General features: G+C 45.4%; 1 protein-coding gene across 5 annotated transcripts in view; it reads right to left on the bottom strand.

The window, feature by feature from the left end:
- large1 (LARGE xylosyl- and glucuronyltransferase 1) overlaps positions 1-15,964 on the bottom strand; it is a 402,029-nt gene extending 386,065 nt beyond the window's left edge. The window contains exon 1 of one of the 5 annotated variants that reach the window (XM_059977769.1): positions 15,554-15,964. The gene's annotated coding sequence lies outside the window, so the exon portion shown is untranslated. Of the gene's footprint in view, positions 1-8,061; positions 8,257-12,071; positions 12,199-14,711; positions 14,734-15,150; positions 15,272-15,553 lie in introns of those variants that run through there. The other 4 variants (XM_059977772.1, XM_059977774.1, XM_059977771.1 and 1 more) reach the window with 4 other exon arrangements.
- Positions 15,965-17,916: the final 1,952 nt, after the last annotated feature.

Below are 17,916 nucleotides of genomic sequence, written 5' to 3'. Positions count from 1 at the left end.
TGGCAACAGAAGCATGACAACACTTGAGGGCTGCCTCTGGCAAATCCTTGGACTGTGCTGGTTATTGACACAAACAGATTTCACTGCACGTTTTGACATGCATGTGACTAGAACTAATCTTAACCTTTCAAGTTAACTGATCAAGCTGGTAATTCTTATAACCAACAGATCTGCAAGCTTCCTCGCACCCTTCTCCCACATTTAAAGGATTCACCTGCAATGATGCAAAGAGCAACACAAACTGTAAGGCAGATGCATTTTCAGCTGCCTTGATTGACATGAGTTAAGTAAGCCTCTCAACACAAGGAGTTCTTCCAGAATGCAGACATTCACCACATCACTGTATTCCCAAGAATCTCCAAGCATAGGAATTACCTGCTTATCTTACAAACAATCCCCAGATCCATGTACAAATGGAAAACAAAAATCAGGACACAGAGTGTGCTCAGCATTAAATTACCTGAATTACCCAGATTTTAAAACTTAATTATCAGTCAGATCACAGACTGCTTGCATTCCTACATACTTAGAAGGCTGAGGAGTGTTCTAACAACTTGTACTTAACAGACACATACTTTATTGATCCCGAGGGAAATTGGGTTTCCTTACAGCCACACCAACCAAGAATAGTGTAGAAATATAGCAATATAAAACCCTAAATAATTAAATAGTAAGTTAATCATGCCAAGTGGAAATAAGTCCAGGACCAGCCTATTGGCTCAGGGTGTCTGACACTCCGAGGGAGGAGTTGTAAAGTTTGATGGCCACAGGTAGGAATGACTTCCTATGACACTCAGTGTTACATCTCGGTGGAATGAGTCTCTGGCTGAATGTACTCCTGTGCCTAACCAATACATTATGGAGTGGATGGGAGTCATTGTCCAAGATGGCATGCAACTTGGACAGCATCCTCTTTTCAGTCACCACCGTCAGAGGTCCAGTTCCACCCCCACAACATCACTGGCCTTACGAATAAGTTTGTTAATTCTGTTGGTGTCTGCTACCCTCAGCCTGCTGCCCCAGCACACAACAGCAAACATGATAGCACTGGCCACCACAGACTCGTAGAACATCCTCAGCACCGTCTGGCAGATGTTAAAAGACCTCAGTCTCCTCAGGAAATAGAGACAGCTCTGACCCTTCTTGTAGACAGCCTCAGTGTTCTTTGACCAGTCCAGTTTATTGTCAATTCGTATCCCCAGGTATTTGTAATCCTCCACCATGTCCACACTGACCCCTTGGATGGAAACTGGGGTCATTGGTGCCTTAGCCCTCCTCAGGTCCACCACCATCAGGTCCTTAGTCTTTTTCACATTAAGCTGCAGATGATTCTGCTCGCACCATGTGACAAAGTTTCCCACCATAGCCCTGTACTCAGCCTCATCTCCCCGCTGATGCATCCAACTATGGCAGAGTCATCAGAAAACATCTGAAGATGGCAAGACTCTGTGCAGTAGTTGAAGTCCGAGGTGTGGATGGTGAAGAGAAAGGGAGACAGGACAGTCCCCTGTGGAGCCCCAGTGCTGCTGACCACTCTGTCTGACACACAGTGTTGCAAGCGCACGTACTGTGGTCTGCCAGTCAGGTAATCAATAATCCATGACACCAGGGAAGCATCCACCTGCATCACTGTCAGCTTCTCACCCAGCAAAGCAGGGCGGATGGTGTTGAATGCACTGGAGAAGTCAAAAAACATGACCCTCAGTGCTCGGCGGCTTGTCCAGGTGGGCGTAGACACAGTTCAGCAGGTAGACGATGGCATCCTCAACTCCTAGTTGACCTCCACTAACAGGACTGTGTAGGAGAACACATTTCCTTTCGCAAGTCCATTCACAAAAGATCTAACTACGAAAGCAGGGGACGCATCTCAGAGGAAGATGGAAGCCCGCTGCCATTGTTGGACAAGGCAAAAGATCTGAATTGATGGCAGAAAGGGGACAGGTCAGCTGTGGCCTATATCAATGACAGCAGGCTGAATGACATTACCCCCTCCCTCTCAAAGCCGCAGAGGACTCTCAATACATCACAAGCTCAACCCTCCCCTCCATTGCATTGCCTCAAGAAAACATCCAAGGAGTCTCACCATTCAAACAATGGCATGCTCTCACAGCTACTGTTGAGCAGGAGCTAGAAAGCCTGATGTCCCACAACACCAGGTTCAAGAACATCTACTTCCATTTGGTTATTTGACCAACCAGCTAAATCCCTGTCACTGCAGTACAGCAACACTAGGACCACTTTGCACTAAATGGACTTGTCGGAATTGTCCTTTATTGTAAAAACTATCAATTTATATTTATACTTTTCTTCTGAACACTGCTTATATGCCTATGATGCTGCAACTAAGTCTTTCATTGCATCTGTGCACATATGCACTTGTGAATATGACAATAAACTTGACTTTGACCTTAGCGAACAAGATGGCCAGAAAAATATCAGTAGTCTGTGAGGATGCACGGAAGCACACAAAATGCTGGAGGAACTCAGACGCCAGGCAGCACCAATGGGAAAAGAGTGCAGTCAACTTAGTGGGCTGAGACCCTTTGGCAGGACTGGAGAACAAAAGATGAAGACATTGGGAGGGGGTCAGAAGAGATAAACACAAGGTGATAGGTGAAACGGGGAGGGGGAAGGTGAAATAAGGAGCTGGGAAATTGGTGAAAGAGATACAGGGCTGGAGAAGGGGGAATCTGATAGGAGAGGACAGAAGGCCTTGGAAGAAAGAAAAGGGTGGAGGGTGGTGTGAGAAACACGTGCTTGACAATGGGATCCCATTGGAGATGGTGGAAGTTCCGGAAAATTAAGACATATTGGAATTGGAATTAAAATGGGTGGCCATTGGGAGATTCCACTTCTTCTAGCAGATGCAACATAGGTTCTCGTCGAAGTGGTCTCCCAATCTACATCAGCTCTCCATGGCCTCCTCTAATGTCACAGTGACTGAGTATAGAAAAGTAGCTTTTAGAAAAGTTTCACATCAACATTTACAACATACACTCAGTGACCACGTTATTAGGTACCCCGCTCGTTAATGCAAATACTTAATCAACCAATCACGCCACGGCAAGCCAATGCACAAAAAGCATGTGGACATGCTCAAGACATCCAGTTGTTCAGACAAAACTTCAGAATGGGGAAGAAATGTGATTCAAGTGACCTGCAAAATGATTGCTGGTACCAGACAGAGTGATTTCAATATCCCAGTAACTGCTGATCTCCTGGGATTTTCGTCTCTAGTTTACAGAGAATGGTGTGAGAAACAAACTTCCCGGGGTGAAACACCTTGTTAGTGAGAGGTCAGTGGAGAACGGCCTGATTGCTTCAAGCTGACAGGAAGGCGACAGCAACTCAAATAACCACGTTTTACAACAGTGGTGTTCAGGAGAGCATTAGTGAACGCACAACATACTGAACCTGGAAGTAGATGGGTTACAGCAGATGGCCTTAAACATATACTCATAAATCATATAACCTTTAGAGAACACCTCCCAATGAACATGAACATGTGGCTGCAGGCACAAAGGAGGGCCAAAGATGTACAATGTTCACAATGCTCCTCTTATCTGTAGTCATTAATAAATGTCAGATTTTGTTGAATACTGGAGCAGTTTACTATCAGTAATTGCTAATAAACTTATCACAGATTAACGTGCTTAATCTCTCACTGTTCCAGTTTCAGCAGCCACTAACCTAAAAGTTCATCCGTACTGCCTGACCCACAGAGTATCTTTTTGTTTAAACATCAATTTAGTTAGTGCTTCTAATGACTGCATTTGCCCTGTAGAAATTGCCAGAAATTGGACAATTAATTGTTCTATTTTTACTTCATTTTTATTAAAATCATGTCTGGTCCTAGATGCAGAATTAACATTTAAAAATTGCTATTAAAACATATCTGATTTGTTAAAGACTTCCATTTTCAAATGCAATTATAGTGTGCAAAATCAACTGTTTCAAGTTGAGAGAATTTCATCCAGAAATCCCTAGGAACTAGTCGAAGAATTAAATAGGTCAACACACAAAACCAACAGGAGTGGATGTTTCTGGCTTGCTATTATTAATTTCTACGTGTACTGCTTTCCTTTTTCTCTTAGCTCTTCAATTACGCTGTACATTCGTAAGCAAGGCCCGATGGACAAGGTGCTTTACTGATCAGTGCTGGACCGACCCAGAATATTTATTTGTCAGTCGGTTGCTAAGTCTGGTCGGACTCATTCTTGACATTTTCAACCTGGAATCTCTCTTGCTCCGTCCTTGGTAACCAGACATGTCAATCACAGATCACAAACACTGCAAACTAATTAGAAAGGGAGAGCAATTTACTCAAATGGATACATTTTGGGAGTTTAAACTGATCATTGCAAATCCTCCTTCATTTTTAAGTCAACAAATGCACTGGAAGAAAATAAAAAAATCAAATTGTTTCACCATACCTACCATAATGTTTTTTTACTCTCAGTACCAGGGACTCCAGAGAACTGGAGCATCATTGGAATAGATTATACAGACTCTCAAGCTGACTGCCTGGTTACTGCAGAGTGACACCTGCTGGAAGCTGGATGAGCCCAGAGTGAGAAGACGACACTTCCATCTTCAGCTACAACCCACAACATTCTCACTGCTCTGCTCACCTTACCCCTCAAAGAGGTATTGAGGCAAGACAGTTTGAATGTACACTAAGTAGCCACTTTATTAGATACCTCCATAAGCCGTCGCCCATCCGCTTCAAGGTTCGATGTGCTGTGCGTTCAGAGGTGCCCCTCCGCATGCCAGTGTTGTAGCATGTGGATATGAGTTACCGTCTCTTTCCTCTCAGCTTGAGCCAATCTGGCCATTCTCCTCTGACCTCTCTCATTAACAAGGCATTTTCACCCACAGAACTGCTGCTCACTGGATTCTTTTTGTGTGCGTTTTTCCATACCATTCTCCAAACTCTAGAGAATCTTGTGGTGTGAAAATCCTGGGAGATCAGCTGTTTTGCAAACCACCCCATCTGGCACCAACAATCCTTCCACGGTCAAAGCCACTTTGATCACATTCCTTCTCCATTCTGTTCTTTCTCAACAGCTGAACCGGTTGACCATGTCTGCGTGCATATATGCATTAACTAGGTGTGTAGGTGTACCTAATTAAGTGTAGGTCGACCAGTCCACACACCAGTCTCAGTTGTTCTGCAAAGCATGAAGCTCCTCTTTTTGTCACTGCTCGTGCTTTCCCTCCCTACGTAGAAACAGGTCCAGAATTACATGTGAAACAACAAAGTCAGTCCTGATTTTCCCTGAGACTTTGAGGGAATGCAGCATTGCACTGACGTTCTGTGGGTTTTTAGCCCTTTGGCCTACAACCCATTGAAAATGGAGCCAGTCAAATAGTTAATGCCACTGAAGTGACTTCCCACATTGCAAGTTACTTCCCTCAAATCCTCATCAAGATTTGTCTTGACTGGGTCACTATTGGCAACTTCCTCCAAGTGGCAGCAGCTGTCTGCAGACAAATTCCTTATTTGATCCACTTGTGTCTATCTTAATATTAAGGCCTCATTGCCCCGGAATCACTCAATGACAGCAGTCTCTCCAATTCTGCCCTTTTGAACCTCCACATAATTAAGACAACTTCTGCCAATCGGCACACGAGTAATTTTTCTTTGCTTGGCTGCCTGCCAGCTGTCTCTCCCACTCTCAACAGCTTCAAACCGCCTCTCTGCCCCGTGACTCCCAGTTGTCAACCTTCCACCAGGGTCTTGAGCTTTCGATTAGACGCTCGGACGATTCTGCCAGAGGCTGAGAATGTCACAGCGTCTTTCAGAAGGCAATGAGTAATCCTGACCAACACCCTTCACAAAGCACTCAAATCGATCTTACAGCAGAATGAACTGTAGTTTGAACTTCTCACCTGCTGCCACCCAGCAAGCTCCTGCTTCACACGCGAGGAGGAATCTGCAGTTTATTCACTGGCTTCCAAACCCACAGAGGTCAAGGTGAAGTCTAAGCAGTCCCTCAAGACTGAGGGCAGGTATGGACCAGGCTTGTAATGGCTTTTAACAATAATGAGCCGCTTATATATATATATATATATAGTATCTGAAAACAGTGCACTGATCACATTCCATCCACCCTGGAACAAAACTCTCCACAGGACAGTGCAGCAGCCGGCCCTCCATACCCCAATGTCTGTGAGGACAGATTGAACTAACTTCACTTGTCTGCATATGATCCAATTGCCCCACCCCCCATTTCCTTTACCTTCGTGAGCCCTCCCAAACGCCACTATCAGATCATCATCCTCCACCATCCATGGCAGCCTTTTCCAGGCACCAACTTAAAGAAACTTGTGTCATCTCCTTTAAACATGCACCCCTCTCACCTTAAAGCTCTGCCCTCTGGTATTTGACATTTCTACCCTGATTGATTGTCTACCTTGCCTGTGCACTTCCCTCAGCCTCTGGGTTAACTATCCATTACTCTCCTTGTAGCACGTACTCTCCGACCCAGGCAGCATTCCGGTGAACTTCCTCTTCAGTCTCTCCAAATCCTTTCACAGAATGGGGTGACCAGAACTGAACGGTACTGAATGTGGCCTAAACAAAGCTTTGTATATCTGTGACATTACCTCCTATTGCACTTCATGTCAAATCGATGAAAGCACACTTGCCATATGCCTTCTTTATCAACTTATCTACTTGCATTGTTTCCTGAAAATGACAATGAACTTGGACCCGAAGATCCCTCTGTACGCTGGTGCTCGTACAGATCTCATGTACTAGACCTTCATTGACAATTGTGCCCAATGCCACATCATGACAGCTGCACAGAAACAGGTTTGATCACATTAAAACTATTACTCTCTCATTCTGTCATCTCACCAGTATAGTCCATCTACCTTCCCTGCTTTGCAAAAGGCTGAAGAGATTAAAGTCATTTACAGATAGGAGTTTGAAAAGTTGCAAGCAGGGCAACTACTCCCTCATTCCAACCGTTCTTCTCAGGCTTATGTTCTGCACAGACGTGTATCCACAAGTTAGAAGACTTGCACGTGACACCACAGGCTGCTCTGTACCTCCATCCAACCTCTGCTTCATATCACGATGGTGCAGTTACCAGCACCGCTACCGCATAGCCCCAGACGTCTGGGTTCCTGACCTCACGTACTGTCTGCATGGTTTGCAGGTGCTCCCCGTAACCATACAGTCCTCCTCTGGGTCCTTTGGTTTCCTCCCACATTGCAAAGACCCGCAGCTCGATAGATTGGTGGCATGCTGCCCCTGTTGGGCCAGTGTGTACGCGGCAGAAACTGGAAGCGGGTGGGAACGTGGGGAGCATGCAACAGAATCAGTGCAAGTGGATGGTTCATATCACCACAGATTTAGTGAGCCAAAGGGGTCTAGTTCTACAAGTCCAACAAAAATCAATTAACCACACTTTTCAGCACGAACCCTTCTAAAGACTCATTTTTAACAAAAAGGTTCCTGAACCAGCATGTATAATTTCACTCACCCCAACACTGAACTGACTCCACAACTGATAGACTCACTTTCAATGACTAAACTCATGTTCTCAGTATTACTTATTATTTGCATTCTTTTGTATTTGCAGTTTGTCTACTTTTGAACATTGTTTGTTCAACTTTTTGTGTAATTATTTTTCATTGATTCTATTGTCTTTCTTTGTTCCAGTGTGAATGCCGACAAGAAAATTATCTCAGGATGGCACGTGCTGACAAACACGGTTTGATATTAAAGTTACTTTGAACATTTAAAGTTCAATTTCAAAGTACACTTATTATCAAAGTGTACCATACAAAACCTTGAGATTCACCACCCTACAGGCAGACAAAACCAAGAAACCCTATAGAACCCATTAAAAAGACCAAACACCCAACATGCAGAAAAAGAAAATCAGACAAGCAATAAAAGCTAGCAAACAGCAAGAACTGAAATTCCTGAAAATGAGTCCACAGCCACAAAAAAGCCAGTCGTGACTGCAGCCCGTTTTATCTGCATGCCACAGCCTCGCTTTAGCACAGCTCTTGGAGCAGCGAGCTGAACACCAGCACGTTCCTCACCTCCAGCCCCGACACCGAAATCGGCCAAACAGCCAAACCTATTGATAGTAATCTGCTTGATAACTGGTTTGCCAGACGTTCTCTCTTCTCTTTCCTTCCATCTGGCAGAAGATACAAAAGCCTGAAAAGGACAGTTTCTCCTCCTGCTGCTACAAGACTATTGAACAACTCCCGAGTACAACAGACTTTTGACCTCAATCTGCCTTGGTCATGGTCATGAGCCTGCCTACCCACACAGCACTATGTAGCTGTTATAGTTTATTCTGCATTCTGTAATTGTTTTACTTTGAACTAGCTCGATGCACCACGTAACGAACATTCTGCAGATACTGAAAATCCAAAGCAACACAAACAAAATGTTGGAGAAACTCAGCAGGTCAGGCAGCATCTACAGAGAGCCAATGTTTCGGACCGAGACCCTTCTTCTGGACTGGAAAGGAAGTGGGAATCTGCCAGAATAAGAAAGTGGTGGGGGTGAGGGGTGATGGGAGGGGAATTGAATGGGTAGGTGTGAAGTGAAGTCAGGTGGGTGGGAAAGGTAAAGGGTTGGAGAAGGAGGAGTCTAATAGAGAATAGAGTGGACTATGGGAGAAAGGAAGGACGAGCACAAGGGAAGTTGATAGGCAGGAGGCCAGCATGGGGAATAGAAGTTGGGGGGGGGGGGGAGGGGGGGGGAGGAATTAATATTTATACCTTCAGGTTGGAGGCTACTCAAGACAGAATATCAGTTGTTGCTCCTCCACCCTGAGGGTGGCCTCAACTTGGCACAAAAACCTGCCGTGGCCTGACATGTTGGAACAGGAATGAGAATCAGAGTTACAATGTTGGGACACCGGGAAATTCTGCTTCCAGCCGTTGGAGTGGAGTTGCTCGACAAGGCAGCCCCTAGTTCATGACAGGTCTCACCAGTGTACAGCAGGCCACATCGGGAGCACTGGACACAACATATGACCCCAGATATAATGAACTGATCTGTATGAATATTTAAGGAAAGCTTTTCACTGTACTTCAGTACGTGACAATAATAAATCAATTTCAATTCCTCCGCCTAGACCTAAATCAATTTTAATGGCCTTGTACTGTTCCCAACGTGGGTCACGAACTGGACCTGAAGCGACCTTAATGCACATGTCCCAGAGCCTTGTTGCCTCTCAAACAGAAGAGCTACCTGGGGGAGTGCAGGATCAGAGGGAGCTCAGAGTATTGAATTTACTACACGCAGGTCCCACGAAAGCAGCTGAGTGAACAGGATGCACATGGACCCTGTAAAATGTCTTAATCAGTCATCAGGATTAGTAACATCTGTACAGCAAGGATGCAGGTTTGTGGCCACTTCACTAGAGAATTTTTCCACCCCTTTAAGAATTTAGTAAAGTAGACGAAACAACTTAATTTTTCATACCTGCTCTGCTGTTCAATGTTATGGTCGATCTTTTACTTCACTTCCCTTGCACCCCCCCTTCAGTTCCTGAGCAAGCAAAACCTTAGCTCTGCTCACTAATTACCCAGAGACTGAGACACCACAGGCTTCCTGGGTAAAGAACACGAAGATTCATCTAACCGAGAGTCAGAGTAAAATACAGGCACTTTTATCTCTCCCCAGATCTAGTTTCAGTCCTGAGTGGCCATAGTCTTGCCATGAACCCGTGACCAGTGGTTGAAGCAGGTCATTCAGGAGAAATATCATCACTTCATCTACTCTATCAAGACCCACTTTTGTTTTTACATTTCAGCAATAACACCCCTCCTTCTCTTCAGGTCTAGTTAGTTGAAATTTTCACATTCCTGGGAAGTGAGCTGCCACCTGAAGAGCTTTAGCCTCGTACGCTCCATCACAGTGTACCCTTCCCTTGCGCTGTCTCACTACAGCTGTGTTGAAGATAAGATCGGACATTTACCCCCGTACTCAAATGAACAGCTCAAAACACCACCTCCCCTTCTAATCCCTTGCTGTACCTGCGTATTAAGGGCGCCACGGCAGCAGTTGGCATCACTCCATTGGAGTACCGAGCATTCCGGAGTTTGGAGTTCGATTCTGTCGCCGTCTGTAAGGAGCTTGTACGCACTGCCCTAGAATTGTGAGAGCTTATTCCCACAGTCCAAAGTAGAAGTAATGAGTAAGGTTATTGGAGATTGTAAGTTGTCTTGTGACTAGGCTGGTGTTAGGGTTGCTGAGCCATGGCTCATTGGTCTGGAAGGGACTGTTTTATATTGGATCTCTAAATAAAACTTACTGATTCATTTTACAAAGTCCCTCTGAACCACACCTTGCAATCTCCTAAAAACACTCACTTTTCTATTTATCCTACCCAAGGGGGAAATTTTTACATTTTCCCCCATTATATGCCTCCTACCATATTGTCAAACATTCACTTAACTCGCTTACAGACCTCCCGCATCCTCCTATGCTCACTGTCTCCCTGCTTCATACCATCCGTAAACTTTTGGGGGGGGGGGGGGGGGGAGAAAAAAGCTTAGTCAAATTACATATGTACTGCCGCGTTTGGAAGAAAGTCAACAGCCATCCAACGCCAACTACAGACACAAATATCGTCTGCATGTTAGCTTCATGATATCATTATTTTGGTTTGGTTTAATATTGTCACATGTACCAAAATTGCAGAGTTAAAAGCTTGCTTTGCATACCGTTCATATTGATCAATTCATTACACAGTGCATTGAGAAGGTAAAATGATAATAATGTCAAATAAACAATAAAAGCTAATGAGGAAGTGCCATGCAGGTGGACGATGAAGTGCAAGTTCATAATGAGGCCAGGAGACCATCTTGTCGTACAAGAGGACCATTCCAGAGTTAGAGCTGAGGCCACCCTTAAGACTGCCTGGCAGCTTTTAGGCTGGGGTTTTTGATTACATTGACTGCTTTACTGAGGCAGCAAGAAGTGAAGACCGAGGTGATAGAGGGGACTGGTTCCTGTGATGTGCTGAACTGCGTCCACAAATCTCTGCAGTTTGCTCCGGTCACAGGCAGAAGAGTTGCCATACCAAGCCAATATCCACCCAGCCAGAATGCTTTTCATGGTGCATTGATAAATAGACCCCTTCCAGTTTTAATCACCCACAAATGAGAGGCTTGGCAATGATCACCACCAAAAAAAAACCCCACCACTCTGCCTAGTCAATAGAACTGGCGTCAACATGTAGGAATCAATGATGATGCCATTGGCAGTTGACCAACCCATGCTAGACAATGTATCGAACCTGGATCCTTCTTGTCCTAATCAGGTGAAATCACTGTCTACTGAAAAGCAATGAGCCAGCTAAGCCAACTCTTCCGAAACCCTCACAACTTGCACTGAGTGGCCACTTCATTAGGTACACAAGTATACCTGCTCATTAAACACACGTACCTAATCAGTTAATCATATGGCAAGAAATCAATGCATTAAAACAGTCAGGCATGCTTGAGGTTCGGTTGTTTTTCAAACCAAATATCAGAATGGGGAAAGAAATGTGATCAGTGATCTTTGACCATGGAATGATTGTTGGTGCCAGATGGGGTGGCTTGAGTATCTCAGAAACTGCAGATCTCCTGGGATTTTCATGCACAGATCTCTAGTTTACAGAGAATCATGCAAAAAAAAAATCCAGTGAGCAACATCTCTGTGGATAATACGTCTTATTAATGATAAAGGTCAGATGAGAATGGTCAGACTGGTTTAAGCTGACAGGAAGGCGACACTAGCTCAGATAAGCACAGTGGTGTACTGAAGAACATCTCTGAATACACAACACATCAAACTTTGAAGCAGAAGGGCTCCAGCAGCAGAAGACCTCACTGGGTTTCATTCCCATACCTAATCAAGTAGCCAGTGAGTGTACTTCGAAAACCTCTGCACTGACAGGCTATTTGCAATAGCCTCACAAAATATCAAATAATTAACATGAGGAAGTCCGCAGATGAAGCCCTCAGCAGGTCAGGCAGCATCTACGGAAAAGGGTAAATGCCAAGACCCTTCATCACGACTAATGCTATTTGTTTTTACTCACAAGCGCATCCCCTGAACTGATCACAGCGAGAAGTAGGCTTTCACCACAAACGGCCAGAACAAATCTTCACGTTCTTTCCAATGTTATTCCTCACACTGACTGCCGGACGTAGTACAGTATCCCGGAGCTTGGCTGAATGGGAATAATTTTAACAGATTCTAATTTAAAATGTGATGTAAAGACTGAATCTGTGGGAGCCTGCAACACAGGTCAGTGAAAAATTTGTAATACGTAATTGATAGAAAATAGATTGCAGGCAATGTAGGTGACCTTCACACCCTTGTAATGGTGAGAGGGTGGGAGAGAAGCATTTCAGTTTCTCCTCCCATCTGAAGGTGCTAGCAGCAATAGTGCAAATGAATATTGGGGATACCAAGATTAACACACACTGGTACAATGCCTTGAAAAAGTACTCAGCCTCAACTATTTTCCCATTTTAATGTCTCATTTTCAGAATCCCTGGTTGTAATACTCATCTATGTGGACAAAGGGTTGAGGGTTGAATACTTTAAGAAGGCATGACATTTCTTGTACATTTTTTCCCAACCACAGGACACAGGACAAATACTTAATAATAATCAATTATTGACAAGGGACAGAGGAGAATAAAGCTCTAGTTGCAAATAAAGTCGTTTACTTTGGTGCACCTGAAATCCCATACAAAATCTATGAAAGGAATAAACAGTTCAGTCCTGAGGAAAGGTCTTGGCCCAAGAATGTTGACTGTTCATTTCCTTTCATAGATGCTGCCTGACCTGCTGAGTCGCTTCAGCATTGCGTCTGTCTGTCTCTGGATTTCCAGGATCTGCAGAATCTGGGTTTACCATACAGATTTTTGTTTCAACAACTCTTTGAAGAGAACTGGGGGCACACAAGATGCGAACAGAAAATGCTGGAGATACTTAATATTTGTGGCAAAAAATGGGGTTAACGTTCCTCCCCTACAGCTGCTGGCTGACCGTCTAAGCATATGCATAATTTCCCGACTCCATTTCAAATGCCTAGCATTAGCAACTCATTGTTTTCAGAGACAGCATCAGCATTCACTTCATACCTGCACTAAATCCCCAGCAGATAAGAGAAACTCCAAAGAGAAGTGAAAATATACAGTAAATACAAAGGCACCTAATGACTCCAGTTATTCACTTGTTTGGGATGGCATGTTAATCCAAACTGATTCAATTGAAAGATTTATTCAATGAGTGCTAATGTGCTAGTCTACAGTTAAAAACAATTACCAATAAAACTACTTTCTCTACTCCAGACTCAGTTTCAAACAAAAACTCATGGACTCCAACATCTTATTGTGGCAAAGAAGCATCCTATGTTGCAAAGAAATTGAATTATCAAACTTGCTCAGCGCTTAACCAGTCAAATAATAGTGGGAACCGCACGCACTTACTAATGTCACAGTTGCTAGGTATCACTGCAGAGTGGAGTGGTGGGGAATTCAGTACTTTTTACTCAATTGCATCTGGCCAGAAGCATTTCGCTTGGAAGGTGTATTAGCCCTGTATTGACTGTATACCCGGCTGGCAATAGCCATCTAGGTTCAGGCGTAAAGGCCACTCGGGAGCAACTCGAACTTAAGTGGCATTAGAAAGGCTACGCGTATTCCACCCGTTTTCCATTGAAGACAGCGCTTAGCAGGTACCCAAGCCTTGAATGTCAAGTCTTACGAACAATTCCTGGCAGTTCTTCCTTTCTCCTGCCCCAACCATCTTGCTACCCCCCCCCCCCCCCCCACAAACACCACCACCACCACCACCAAATATTTTAGCTCTGACTCGAGTTTCCATGTTTATATCACATCACGCAGGAGAGGCAGTGTTCACAGAGGGCAGGGAGAACTTGGCTAGAGATAGAGAGCCTGCTGTAATTGAGGGGGCTGCCCTGTGACATTGCGCAGCCCAAGCAGCTGTGCTTAAGAAAGCCGGTACCAATAGCAAACCTTGGCAATAAATCAAAAAGCATTCCTTCCTTAAAGAAGCCAGACATCTTTGCTCACAGTGGAAGTACACCAACTCTGAGCTCCAAGGCAAGGGCTCTGCATGCACGCATTATTAAAATCCCTGCTCGTATCAGCGGGCTAGTCCTCGTTTCTTTTCTTCCTGACTCGGCCAACACGGCTTTAGGAAACTCAAAGTAACTTCACAGCCAGCACTGCACATTAATAATTTTTCTGATTCAAAAGTGATGGATATGGCAAAAATCCATTTCTATTTATAGCAGACTGCGAACAAAACACTTAATTCCAATAATGCAGGTAAACGCTTAAGGCTATGATGTGCAAAGCCGCTTTTGTTATACCTTTCTTAAAAGTAAGCGTTTTAAGCACTTGGGAGCCAAGCCATTATTTTGTCTGCGGGAGAATGCGAATTTAGTGCAGAGAGAAGTGGCGGTCGCAACTAATCAAGAAAGCCGAAGAAAAAGCCCAAATCACTAATTAGAGGTTCTCAGATCCCAGTAAAGGGTGCACACAGGAGACTGGCACACAGCTAGTTCGCAGTATCTGTAAGACCCTGTGGGCAACTGAGGAGCTGAGAACCTCGCATTAAAAACCTGATTAGACAAACACATCCAACTACTTCAACACACTGTCTGCATCCCCTTCAGCTTACACCCCAAAGAAATTCTTACCCAGGTAAAACCTTTCAGGATGGCAACATGGACCAATGTCAATGTCAACTCAACACCCACCTCTTCGCGGTCATATTATAGCACGCTCATGACCCTGGGCCATCCCCTTTCCATCCTACAGAGGTGTCACCACCCACTTGGGGAGAGGGCGGGGCTGAGGCAGCGGGGGTTCGGATACTCTTTGCTGACCCCCATCAACTATGCCCTTCCCAAAACACTCGCCAAAGCAAGATCATCCTCCACAGACACGCACACGTACTCCCGTGCCGAGCATCATATCTTAAGTGTGGCTTAAAGAAAGAGGGTCGCCGTGAGCTTTAAGACAGTTCACAACATCATAGAACGGGGCCAATCCACCCGTCCCACCCGCTCCGATTCTTTGAGAGGCTACAGACTTGGGCCCCTGTTTATCCCAAGCAAGTCCGAAAATGTTACTCACTGGGATATTTATCCTAATCGCGTTCTGAAGTTACAACTGAATCTTTCGCCTTTTCAAATCACCACAACCTACTGTATCATAATCCCGGTTGGCCTTTTAGGTATTTTCTCTTGTCCAACCCTCCACGACCCTCCTCCCCGTGGCGGTATCCTCCCCTTATTTGCATTTATCGTCGCACTCCCCTCCCAAAACATCAGCGTCCTGACTCTCGTCCTCCCGAAGAGAAGCAGCCAACAGTTTTCCTTGTTTCCTTCATCCTACTGTTCTGTCTCCCTCTCTTCTTCCCACCCAGGCTTTCGTATAACAGTAACAGCTTTCAATCAAAGCGCGGTTCCGAGCGCCCGGGGAAAAGTGCCATGGAGCCGGCCACGTCCGTCAAAGCCAGGGAGCGCGGAGAGCTTACCTCGGAACGGTCTCGGCTCCTGACGCGTGGAGGCAGCTGTGGCTGAGATCTGTCTTTCAGCACGCACACAAGACACATCGACCGCCGCTCGCTCCTTCCCTCTCTCTCTCTCTCTCCCCCTCCTTCTCCTGTGCTTTGGGAGGAGGGGGTGAAGGGATGGGGGGTAGGAGGAGGACGCGGGCTTTAAACCAGGAGAACCGTGAGCTGCGGAGCCGCCGGGGCCCTGCCGCCCGAGCTTTGTTCCCAGGAGCCGGTGTGTGGTTGGCGAGGGAGGGGGAGGGGTTGGGCAGTGCGGGCTGGTGCTGAGAAAAGCCTCTGTACGGAGAGTATGGAAGCAGGGCCAGCCAGCGCCGCCGGCCCGGCCGCAGAGCGCAGCTCACAATCAGCTGAAAACCGATACAGTGCGAGCAGCCAATCGCTCTCGCGTCCAGCTCAAGCCGATACACGGCGAACAGCCAATGACGGCCGCGCCAGCTGAAGCCAATACACGGCGAGCAACCAATGGCGGCTGCGCCAGCTGAGAGCCTCCTCGTTCAGTTCGGCCAGAAAACCCGGACTGGAGCTCGAACACACACTGACCGCCCACAGCTTGGGCACCTTGCAAAGACCCAGCAAGGACGCAAACGTAGATTCACATTGATGGGCCGAGAGAGCTACTCTCGTATCGGGAGAAAAGAGAAAATAGCCTGCTGCGCTATTTAAAATGAATATATAAACTCAAGTAAAGGAGGCGAGGACTTCTTGGAGCGTAGGAAAATGAGGGATGATCATATAAAGGGTATCAAATCACGAGGGCATAAATAAAGTGAATGCACAAGGTATGGCAGTATCAAGAATTAGAGCTCATGGGTTTAAAGTGAGGGGGAAAGGTTGAGAATCAGACTTGATATCACTGTCAAATGTCCTGAAATGTGTTGTTCTGCAGCATATTACAAAAAAAAACTACAAATTACAATAAGTATATATAAAAATATTTAAGTAGTGTATAAAAGACTGAAGTAGTGATCATGGGTTCATTGTCCATTCTGAAATCTGATGGGGGGGGGGGGTGAAGAAACTGTTCCTGAAACCATTCAGTACATGGCTTCCGGCTCCTGTACCTCCTCCTTGATGGGAACAGTAGGAAGGTGTGTCCAGGGTGATGGGGAGTCCTTAATAATGGATGCTGCATTTTTGAGGCACCGCCTTTTGAAGGTGTTCTACATGCTGGCGAGGCAAGTGTCCATGATGGAGCTGGCTGATGAAGCTTTTTCCGATCCCGAGCAGCGACCCCTCCACACCAGACAGTGATGAGACTAGTTAGAGTGCTCTCCACAGTACATCTGTAGAAATTCTGGAGTGCCTTTGGTGACAAACCAGCTTTCCTTAAACTTCTAATGAAATGTAGCTGCTGTTGTGCCTTTGTAATCACTATGTTGGACCCAGGTTGGATCCTCAGGGATGCTGGCATCCAGGAACCTGAAACCCTTTCCACTTCTGACCTCTTGATGAGGACTGGTGTGAGTTCACTCCACTTCCCCTTCCTGACATCCACGATCAATTCCTTGGTCTTACTGACATTGAGTGCAAGGTTGTTGCTGTGACACCACTCAACCAGCTAATCTACCTCTCCCCCGTCTGTTTTTCCATCACCATCCAAAACCCTTTAATAGGAACCTGAGAGACAACTATTTCACACAGAGGGTGTATTGAATGAACTGCTGGATGATCAGGAACAATAACAATATTCAAACAATGTCTAGACTGGTACATGCATTGGGAAGGTTCAGAGGGTTTGACCCAAATGTTAGGAAATGGGACTAACTTTAGGTGAACACCTCGGTAGACATGGGCAAGTTAGACCAAAGGGCCTGTTTGGTGCTGTATGACTCTGACTTGCTATGGATTCAGGGTTCAAATTAAATGTAATTATCATACTGCATATGTCACTACATGCAGCCTGAGATGCATTTTGTTCTGGACATACTCAGTAGTTCTATAGAATAGTAACTATAACAGGAACAATGAAAGACTGTGGAAGACAACAAACGGTGCAAATGCAAATATCTATACATAGCAATAAATATCGAGAACATGAGATAAAGAGTCCTTGAAAGTGAGATCATTGGTTGTGGGAACATTTCAATGATGGGGCAAGAGAAGTTGAGAATGATGGTTGAGGTGCAGTAACGGATCTTAAACTGGTGGTGCAAGTCCTGAGGCTCCAGTACCTTCTACCTGACGACAGCCAGTGAGAAGACAGCGTGGCCAGGGTGGTGGGGTTATCTGATGATGGATGCTGCTTTCCTACAACAGCGGTTCATGTAGGTGTGCTCAGTAGTTGGGAGGGCTTTACTCATTGGCCAGCACAATATACCGAAAGG

This window comes from Hypanus sabinus, chromosome 8, assembly GCF_030144855.1.
Source record: "Hypanus sabinus isolate sHypSab1 chromosome 8, sHypSab1.hap1, whole genome shotgun sequence".
Classification (NCBI taxonomy): domain Eukaryota; kingdom Metazoa; phylum Chordata; class Chondrichthyes; order Myliobatiformes; family Dasyatidae; genus Hypanus; species Hypanus sabinus.
This window is presented reverse-complemented; position numbering and strand designations above follow the sequence as displayed.